General features: G+C 44.8%; 1 long non-coding RNA gene across 1 annotated transcript; it reads left to right on the forward strand.

Moving 5' to 3' along the window:
* Positions 1–6: 6 nt before the first annotated feature.
* On the forward strand, positions 7–10,976 carry LOC134933395 (uncharacterized). Its single transcript, XR_010179690.1, has 2 exons — positions 7–188; positions 9,855–10,976. It is a non-coding gene; the product is annotated as an uncharacterized LOC134933395 (long non-coding RNA).
* The last annotated feature ends 484 nt before the right edge of the window (positions 10,977–11,460 follow it).

The raw sequence follows: 11,460 nt of genomic DNA on the forward strand, positions 1-11,460 counted from the left end.
GCTGTCCCCCACCCCCCCGACTCACAGCAGCCCCCCGCTCCGGCCGCCCGCCATTGTTATCTGCGCCGCCGCCATCTTGGAACTGCTTTCCTCTGTTCTTTCTTTTTTTTTTTTTTTTTTCCCCTCTCAGACTCGGAGTGCTGGGCGGTGACGTCACAGGAGCTTTTCTGGGAGCTAGCCAATGGAAGGTGAGGTGGGCGTGGCCCGGCGGGGTGACGTTGTGTTTTGTAAACGGAGTTGTTTGTCGGAGGGGGGCGTGGCTCTAGGAGGTCCTAGGCTAGGGCCTCTGCGTTCTATCCAATCACAGCGGAGTGGGGCGGAGACTTATATGTGGTGATGGACAGGCCTCGGCCACGCCCACATGCTGTTTGCAGCTTCCTAGCTGGAAAACAAAACAAGTGCTTTTTTTATTTTTTTTATTTCTCTAACTTTTTTTTCCCCATTTTGGAACAAAGTTCAGATTCTACAGAGGCTCTAAAAATAGTAGGAAGGGCAGCTCCTTCTGATTAGCAAACTGAGCAGCAGCACACACAATATAAAGCAGCAGCTATTTATAGCTGGGTGTCATTTCTGTTCCCTGTTTCCATGACACACATTAAGCATCAGGTCCCTAGAAGGATCAGCTCACATTTATTCAAAATTGTACGGTGAAAATATTCCACTTATTACCAAGTACAGATGCCAAAAATAGTACAGGTAGCTGGGGCGGATCTGGGTTCTTTGATGGTGTCTTTGCATATCTGACACTTTAAATTAACGGGGGCCCAGCACCTACAACAGGTTACAATAGGTTCCTGACCCCGCCATAAAGTAAAAATCAATTTACAGCACAACACTACCTTTATAAATGCAGCCACACACATACCTTGCTCACTAAATGTAATCATTTCTAACTTAGAGGCTTCTATAATATAAAAAGGGGATAGGTACTATGGTATGCTGGTGCATGGGATGCCGAAGGTCAGTATACCGATATTGGCATGCCGTGCACCAGAATGCCAGCAGGGTGGCGAGCGCAACGAAGCCCCTTGCGGGCTCGTTGCGGGCTCAGTAGCTCGTCACAGGTTCTATTCTCCCTCTGTGGGTATTGTGGACACCCACAGAGGGGGAATCACCTATCTCACCCGTATTCCGGCGGCGGTACAGTACCCCTATCGGGATCTTGGCATCGGTATTGAGACAGCCGGGATCCCGAAGGGTGGTATTTTAACCACATACCCATAAAAAGTACTGTTTTGTAAATGGCGCCTTTCCCTGACATCCTGTTGAGTGCATCAGAAAAGGGCAAAAGAACGTAACTTTAGACAAAAAATTACCATGTGGGTGTAATAAATGACAGGAATCGATGGTGTAGCACTGATCCCTGTCATTTTTTATACCCCTTTTTTAGACCGCCAGCTATGAACGCGGGTTATTGGCACATGAGCGTGCATAACCCGTGTTCATGTGCGGTCTGAAAGGTGCCAGGTTTGGAATACTGCTGACATTACCAACGTCACCACTCCCATAGCAGCAGTGGGGCGCCTGAGGCGGGTTGCACCCTGGGAGCTCCTGTCTCAGGTTCCCGGGTGCAACCCGCCTCAGGCGGTCTGCAAGGGGTACAAGTAATCAAAATAATAATAAAAATTGGGTCTTGTTGAGATCAGTATCCATGGCTAATACACTCCCCTCTATTTAGGTGGCTGCCATTTCTTCCCGGCAACTGTTGTTTTATGGAGTGGTGAATCTGTGGCAAATTAATGAGAAATTGCGCCATCTAGTGTAGCATTTTGTACCAAGGCAAACGTAGGGGGGTTTCCTTTTGCCGGGAACCCCCCTACACAAACACACCCTGACCAGCAACTCCAATAGCAGCGGTATATAATACAATAGTACATGAGCTGTGGCCACAACTAGCAGTATAAGGCATTTAACTGAGGTTATGCATAGTTGGAAATATGTGCATACACATACTAGCCGACTTCTGAAAACTAGAATCAGGGAGATTACAGTAGGATGTGCCGCACAAAGCGCATCACGCCTCCGAGGTTGCGTGTCATACTCGGCCCAAACGGCATGTTTAGTTTCACAGATGGGCGTGTCTATGCTTAAATGCTTGTTGTTGCGAGATATTTCTATATAACATTAGTAACAATATATTTTGGGAAGTTTTGTAAGTATTGATACTAACATTGCTGTCTGCAATACGGGGTTTCTTGTTTGCAACTATTTGCTGTGATATTTATTTTCTTCTCATTAACAGAATATACATAATAAATGTGATGCCTATGCAATAAATTTGAAATGCACTTTGACCTTGTGTGAATTCATCCCTAAGGATAGAAGTAAATGATGATTTTGGTGTATTTAGATGTTATTTTATTGTGAACACTGAACGTCTACATCTTGTAGGCACTACCTATATTTATTGGTTGTGCTATTTTCCATACCATTACAGCACTAGCCAAATAATTACAGATACTAAAGAAAGGGGTTGGGGCTGGGTGACCGGTGGTGGAGATACTGACACCGGAATCCTAGCCACAAAATTGCAAGGGGGGGGAGGGCACAACCAAGCCCCTTGCGGGCTCGCCACAGGTTCTAGTCCCACTCTATGTCGTGGACACCCACTAGTGGGAATAGTCACTGTTAGTTGGCATGCCGACTGTAGGGCTTGTGATCGCTCCGGATCTCAACGTCGGCATGGTGACCGCCGGGATCCTGATTTACCGGATCCCAAAGAAAGAGTCTTAACCTAACAGCAGAAGCTATGGGTCAGTGCACACAGAGCCGGCCCTAACCAATATGATGCCCTAGGCAAGATTTTGGCTGGTGCCCCCTAGCACCACCCCTGGTTCCGCCTCTGACCTTGCACTTCTTTCCCAGAACCATCACCCCTCAGCCATAACAGTCCTTATTTTGGTGTTTGTACCCCCTATATTTTAAATAGGAACAGTTCGCACATTTGGCGCACAGCCCAAAAAGGGGTGTGTTTTTGCTGGCAAGGGGCATGGCCACACAATAGTAACCCCAATTCCAAATACGCCACACAGTACTGCACTTTATTCACATTTGATCATGCGATAGTTTCCATAATTAATATTACATCCCACAGTAGTATCACTTTACCTTATAAACGTTACTCCTCACAGTAGAGCCCCTTATTCACATTACATCACACTGAATTGCTCCTTATTCACATTACACTACACCCTATTGCTCTTTATTCACATTAGACGACACAGTAGTACCCTTTCTATACGCAACACCACATAGAAGAGCACCTTAAACACATAATTCCACACAGTAATGCCCCTAACACATATGAGACACATTATTAATGTCCTTCTAAACATAATGTGCTTACACATTATGACAACCTTTATTAATGCCCTTTTACACAGAATGTCCCTTACACATATGCCGCACATTATTAATGCCCTAATACACATAATGACACACATAGTGCCCCCTCCACATTTGCTGCACATTGTTAGTGCCCCTATACACATAATGACAAATACAGTAGTACCCTGTTACACATACTGTATGCCACACATTATTAATGCCCTTATACACATAATGACACATAGTGCCCCTTATACATATGTTGCACATTAATGCATTTTTACATGACACACATAATGCTCCTTACACATATTCCGAACACTACTGCACAACCAACCCACTCACATGCACACAGCACTCACACTGCTGCTAACACTGTGACCTCTGCCTCTGCTTGGATACAGATGTGTCCTCATAAATCTTGCCTCAGTGCTAACGTCGGGCACATTTTTTAATGAAAATGCATCTTATTTGCATTGTTATGTGGCTAGGATGCACAAGCAACTTCTGCTGATTAAAATGATATACAGCATGCCTTTATACTGTGTGAGACTGTGGCTGTATCTGCATATGAAATGTTACACACAGAATATAGGCATGCTGCATATCATTTTAATCATCAGAAGCTGCTGATGCCCCTGGGCATATCAAATGCCCTAGGCAATTGCCTAGTTTGCCTATAGCTATGGCCGGCTCTGAGTGCACACCTGCAAAGATAAGATCATGTGCTGTTGTCTCTCTCTCCTGTCAGTGTCAGGAGTTCCTACAAGGGGGTGATAATGAGAGTAGTCAGCAGTGTCTCCTGAGCAGCTACAGCAAATCACTGTTCTTGCAAAGAGACTCCTTAGTGTCACCCCATGCATAATCTACACATTTGACCTACAAAGTAGGGAAGCAGGAGATTTATAGCTATAACGGGAGCCTCCCGTAGGCAACTATGTGTATACGGGCTTAAGGCCCGTACACACTGGCCGATATATCGTCCGTTCTCTTGAACGGACGATATATCGCGGGTCTGTCGGCCAGTGTGTACGGCCGATACGTCTGTGAACTCCGTCGTTCACAGATGTATTGCGTCGGTCCCGCAGCACAGCCGACGGCCAATATATCTACCGATATATTGGCGCGTCGCTTGTGTGTGTACGGTGGTCGGCCGACCGCCCGTACACATGCTGCGCCGGCCGGCGGTGATTGACAGATGAACTGGGTGGGCGTGTGTACACGCCCACCCATTTCATGACGTCAGTCCCCGACGGATCGGGCAGTGTGTATGCTCAACACACTGTCCGATCCGTCCATAGATATATCTGCAGATCAATTGATCTGCAGATATATCTACTAGTGTGTACCCACCTTTAGGGATGTACCGTATCAGAATTATTGTACACATTATAGGTTGCCTTACAACTACGACCAGTCACTTAACCAGTGCAGTGGTTTTATTGAAAATAAAGCAGGTACAGCTGTACTCACTGTTACACACACTGGTAGATGGAGAAGGGCTTGGTGTCATACAGTTCACCAGCCGGTGAGTGTATGTAGGTACCTGGTAGCAGTGCAGGATGTTGGAACAGCTGTTATATTAGCAGGTAAACGCAGGCCTCACTGGAACTAAGTGGAAGCCTACTGTCTCCCATTGTGGCACTCTGACACAGGGGCAGATTTATTAAGCCTGGTGAAGTCATAAAGTGGAAGGTGATAACGCACCAGTCATTCAGCTCCTAACTGTCATTTTTCAAACCCAGCTCGTAACATGGAAGCTAGGAGCTGATTGGCTGGTGTGTTATCACCTTCCACTTTATCACTTCACCAGGCTTAATAAATCTGCCCCACACACAGTCTCAGCTTGGCAAGTTAGCACATGCTCATTGTTAGCCTCAGTGGCCATCTTGGTACAGGGAATGAAGCTTCCCTGGAGGAGCAGCAACATAAAGTCTGTGCATTAGCATACTCCACCTTCAACAAAACAGGCAGCAGCTTCTCCTACCAAGTGTGTGTAGTTGTTAGCGCTCAATCAGAAAGCACCTGTCAGTAAGAAGAGATAGGCATCTTACCTTTTTGGTGGAGAGTGTGGGCCTGATTCAGAGATGGACGCAAAGCCGATGTTCCACGCTACGGAGCGAAAATCATCAGACTGCGCATGTGCCGCGATTGCATTGCACATGTGTCAAGATGCTGCTGTGATCCCATTCGCATTAAGGATTTATTTGAGACTTGACTGAGAGGAAGGGACTGTTTAAGGAAGGTAATGGGGAGCGGTTGATAAACAAAAGATCTGTCATCATGGCCGTTTTCTGGGTGTGGACCTGGCATCAGCTGTGAGCTTTTATATACTGAAACATGGCGCCTGCGTCGCTACTGCTGTGTCCAGTCTGCGTATCCTTAGATCTACCCTTAAGCCCGATGTTCCTTGTTCTTGCTTATAGCGGGGAATTCAAATGTTGTTAGCGCCGTTCAGCAGATGGTGCCTGAAGGGTTACCTCTTCTGTCTTGGTACATATTACTTTTTATATGATCAGTTTCCTTGTGGTGGTTACAGTATAAAAGTGAATATTTCTATTTCCCTAGTGAAGGGTTAAAACATGCTATATGAACTCTTATGTGTTTGCATGGATGCGTGCTGCCCTGTGCTAGGTGCCTTTGTCTTTCATACAGATACCAGGCCTGTGTGGGTCTGGCATCCAAGGTCAGTTCCATACCAGATGAAACTTGTTCTTTCTACCCAAATATACTGTGTTACAAAAACTTTGTTAAATGTTTGAGAAACTTGTAGAAAACCCATATATGGACATCCGCCTTTTCTGTTCTGCCTGGTAACTATTAACGAGCCAATGGGAGTGTAACGACATGTCAGTTACACCCATATGCATTGTCTTATATACTTTTGTTAACTTCATAATAAACAGTGTGAATTTTTACTGCTTGTGTTGTGCATGTACCTTGTGGTTAAAAGTTTACACTCCAGACGTCTAAGAGGCCATCACATCGAGGGTTAAGATATAAGGGCAAATCCTTTCAGCTGGGGGCTACGTCCGCGATTCAGTGATCGTCCCTGAATGGTAAGATAGAGAATTTATTGTCTGTCTTTGCCATACAGGATTGCGGTCATACACTGAAGCTGAATCCGTGTCAGTGTTCCGGGAACACGTGACAAGGTAATATTTAAGTCCGGGACTTAATATTACGAAGTTTTATGTAAAAGCATAAAACAGGTATCAGGGATACCATAGAATCTTTAATGTCTGGGACTTAAAGATACGTCTGAGAAAGGACCTGGGGTCCAAGCGCAATTCTCCAAAGACGTCAGTATCTGGGATACTTAAAAAAATAGACCTGGGGTCTATACGTAACGTAGATTATACCTCGATTTGATCGTCTATATATATTCTTGTATGTTTGTAGTGAGATAAGTTCTTATATTTGGTCCAGACGGCTGGTAAGTTTTCGTCTGCCAGATATCTTTACTCAAACACTGTTCTTGCTTCCTGTTTAAAACGCTGTATTTTTCTGACATCTTGTACGAATGTAAGTATCGTACGCGTCAAAAGATTTCATGTTCTCACTATACAGATAATATTGTGATATTGTCAATGACTAATTAACTGGTTAGCTGATGCATGTATAGTAGAGTTGTAAATTTTAGATATTTTCCTTTAAAGTTGTACTGTTGATTTATATTACTGTCTGACAATGGGCTCTAGTCAGAGTAAAAAACTACATATCCCCCGCCCCTCCCTGGTGAGACATGCAAGATGTATGTCGCCCGCAACTCTACCTCAGAGTATTACTTAGTTAACCCATGGGTGGATAATTTAGCGGGATGGACAGAGAAAGCAGGACAGGACCCATTCCTACGGGAAGGCAGTAATTACCCTTTCTATATGGAGATTTAAGAAAAATGTCAGTTCCCAATAGCACAGAAGCGAAGCAGTGAGAAACTGTATCCCTCTCGCCTCCCCCCTTTGCATTCCAATGTATCCTGCGCTCGGAGACACAGATCTCTTGGCAGCAGTAACCCTTTCACACCAAATGGGATTGCCTCCAGCTCCACTGCTGGAGGGTGCGTCCACTAGCTCTATCCCTAACGCACCAATAACCCAGAGTTTAGATAATAGTAAAACACTGTCCCAAGCCCACTATTACCCTCGATGGCTGTATATCTTATTTGCGCAAAGCTTGCAAAGGACGCAGCTATACATTTATATGAGAAAGAGGCTGCAGGGTGTTTTGATGTAAAAAGAAACCTGCACTCACTCATACCTATCAGAACTCCAGACGCTTTGACAGACAGAACCAACCCCGCAGTCAGGGAACATTCCAAAGACCCCGCGCACTGACGGGGCCCGGAGGAGGATATCCCAGCCTTTATTCAACTCTCCCGTCATAGTAAAAATATTCACCTCTGCTGCCACTTATTATAAATGGAAGTAAAATTCCCTTTTTAGTGGACAGCGGTGCAACAACCAGTGTTTTGTGTTCTGACCTATGCAGTATCCCCTCTCACCAGAAAAGATAGAAGGTCTCCGCCCCATGATACAGCAATTCTTACAACAGGGTATTCTCAGACATATTGTATCACCATACTGTACTCCTGTGAACCCTGTTGCCAAAGCTGATGGCAGTATAAGATTTGTACAGAATCTCAGAGCGATCAATCAGCTAATTGTCCCAATTGCACCAATTGTTCCAGATGTAAACTCACTCATTTCTGCAATCCCTGCAGATGCTGCGTTCTTCTCTGTATTTGATTTGAAGAATGCCTTTTTTCAGCATACCTGTAGATTCACAGACACAATTACTTTTGCCTTTTCTTTTGAGGGTAAACAACTTACCTGGTGCAGATTATTGACGCACCTGTTGTCTCCAGGCCACATTGGGGCCCTGGCAACCTCACCATGGTTCAGTCCTGCTACAGTATGCGGATGATCTGCTGCTCTGTAGTAAAACTGAGGAGGCCTGCCGAGTGGATGGTGTTTCATTACTAAACTGGCTTTGTGAATGTGGACACAAGGTGTCCAAAATAAAAATGCAATGGTGTAAAAAGCATGTTGATTACTTAGGTTTTGTGCTCACTCAGGGAGAGAGGAAAGTCAGTCCACAACGCATACAGTCTGTATTGGGCCTGGTCACCCCAACTACCCAGAAGGAACTACTGTCCTTCCTGGGTATGGTAAATTACTGCAGACAGTGGATATCTGATTGCTCTTATTATGATAACATTTTGAGACAAGCCACACTGAAGGACAAACCTAAAACTGTACAATGGTCACAAGAAATGTTAACTGCATATGAAAGTTTAAAATGTATGTTGATGAAAAGTCCGGCACTTGGCCTCCCCAATTATGTACTACCTTTCCATCTATATGCAAGGGACAATTGTAAAACCATGGCGGGGGTGCTCACACAGTTTCATGGAGGGAAGTTGCGCCCCGTGGCATTTTTTTCCCAAAGTCATGCCAGTGTCTGTGCAAGGTATGCCTGCCTGCCTCAGGGCTTTGGCAGCCTGTGCAATGGTTGCAGAAATGGCCACTACCCTCACTTTAGGCCACATCACAGTACTCCACACCACACATGATGTCCTGGCAATACTTAAAGGCTTACACACACAGCACATGTCAGCACAACGCCTTAGTGGATATGAAGTACTCCTTTTGAGTAACCCTACCCTTACCATTAAGTACACTGCTAGTTCTTCTGGCCTTGCACCCATTCTCAATGCCCTTTTAGGCTTGAAAGGTCCTGAGGATGAACCACCCGACCTACATGACTGTGCTGCTTCCATTGACGCTGAAACTTCTCCCAGACTTGACATGTCTCCCGTTCCCATACCAGGCGCAGACATTGTTTTTGTTGACGGCTCCTGTAGTAGGCCCAATGACAATACATACCAGGCTGGCTATGCCATTGTCACCCTCCCTGACACTGTGTTGGAAACCCTACCAATACCTTATCAGTCCGCGCAAGCTGCAGAACTCATTGCACTCACTAGAGCATGTCCCTCCCTTGACAACGTCCATCTGCTCACTCAACTTCAAGCTGCTGCGACAAATACTGATCTCTCCGACTGGACTTACCCAATTCTGCAGAAAAAATCCTAAATCAGGATTAATCTGCAAAGAGGGGAAACCCTGTATACCCCAGTCCAGTGCCCCTTTGCTCGTTGCCCAGTGCCGTGGTGTTGGTCACCGTGGTGAAGCCACAACACTCCTCCTACTAACCAATGATTTTTATGTTACTAATGCCAAATCACTTGTGGACCAGTATGTTAGCAGATGCATCACTTGCCTCAGGAACAACCCTAATAAAGCTAAACACCAGCATCTTGAATACCCCACAGAAAACTCTAGGATACTCACCCTTTGAAATACTAATGGGTAGACCCTTTTCCTACACCCTGGGCTAAGAAACCACTAGTAGTACAGGAAGGAGATCTAGAACTCATCAGAGAAGAGTATGTCAGGTCCCTGATAACAAAACTGAATGAAATTGAACATGAGGTTGTTTGTAAAAACCCTTTGAATCCACAGGAACCTACACACCCCTTTAAAGTCAGAGACAGAGTCGTGGTGAAGGTGCTCCCCAGGAACAAGAGCCCAGGAGACTTCACCTATGGTCCAGAGACAGAGGTCGTAGCAGTTACCCGAACAGCAGTCCTGACAGAGGAAAGTCCTACCTGGATCCATGCATCCCGAGTAAAAAAGGTTCCTAGACCAGACCTAGAGAGGGAAGCAAGTGATTCCAGTGAGGTACGAACCGGGGCAGACAGCCCTGACCTCCCACCTAGCGAAGAAAGAAGAACAGAAGAAGATGAGGAACCTGTCCCCTATCTCTATCCTGGGGACTATCTCGATAGCCCTACTGGCCCTTATTCACCTCACAATATGTGAAGTCGACATCACACAAACAAATGGGATCCCCACCTTGTGGTATAATTCCTCTAACACACACGTAGCCACATATATCCTTGACTATTTTATGTTCCCCAAAATTGCTGATGACAAATATTATATACAACACAGGAGGAAATCAGGAATGTCTGAGACAGTATATATTTGTGTTACTGACGAATGGTACTATGACATTAGATATTATGGATCTAATTGTAATTCCTGGGAAGCTGTGGGGTGGCAAGCAGGATACTATAGTGCAAGACAAAGGTTTTATTTGTGGGACATGTATAAAAACCCAAAATACCAGCCTAAAATTGCTCCCCAAAACAAACCTTTAAAGCCCCATACTGCCACTTTTAAAGATATGGTGGCTATTACTAACCCTACCTTTGAAGACACCCTAGCTATTGAAACTGGTTTCTCTGACATTAATTTTTGGTTGGAATGGATGAAGTATAGTGCTAACAAACACAATAAAAGCAACTGTTATGTCTGTGGCAAATCTAGGCCCCACCTAGGTACAGTGCCCCTTAATATACCCCTAGAACAGGAAAATTGTTTTTTTTTCAGCCTTTTTAATGACACCAAAACAAATGACAGTCAGTGCGAAATGTGGAAAAGGGAATATCCCATATTGTCAAAAAATCCCAACCCAGGAAGCACCATAACCATATATCCTGGAAACTATACCTGTTATACATCTAACACCACCACAGGGAGAAATTTAAAAACCTTCCCACCAGGGTATTGTGCAAATAAGCATATTCATACTTGTAACTTTAATTCTTGTAGGCATTATAGTTTATTGTGTAATTCCCTGTGGAAAGAAACTTACCTCCAAAGGCATTGATAAGGCCCTGATGTATTATGATATAACCACCAGTCCTGTCACCTCCTCTGATAGTGAGGGACCCGACGATTATGTCCAATATCTCAAGAACTGGAGGAACAAGAAAGGAGCCTCACTCAAGAATCATGTCATATAATAATCATGATTCTAAGAGGGGATTGAAGGGTTACCTCTTCTGTCTTGGTACATATTACTTTTTATATGATCAGTTTCCTTGTGGTGGTTACAGTATAAAAGTGAATATTTCTATTTCCCTAGTGAAGGGTTAAAACATGCTATATGAACTCTTATGTGTTTGCATGGATGCGTGCTGCCCTGTGCTAGGTGCCTTTGTCTTTCATACAGATACCAGGCCTGTGTGGGTCTGGCATCCAAGGTCAGTTCCATACCAGA

This window comes from Pseudophryne corroboree, chromosome 6, assembly GCF_028390025.1.
Source record: "Pseudophryne corroboree isolate aPseCor3 chromosome 6, aPseCor3.hap2, whole genome shotgun sequence".
Lineage (NCBI taxonomy): Eukaryota > Metazoa > Chordata > Amphibia > Anura > Myobatrachidae > Pseudophryne > Pseudophryne corroboree.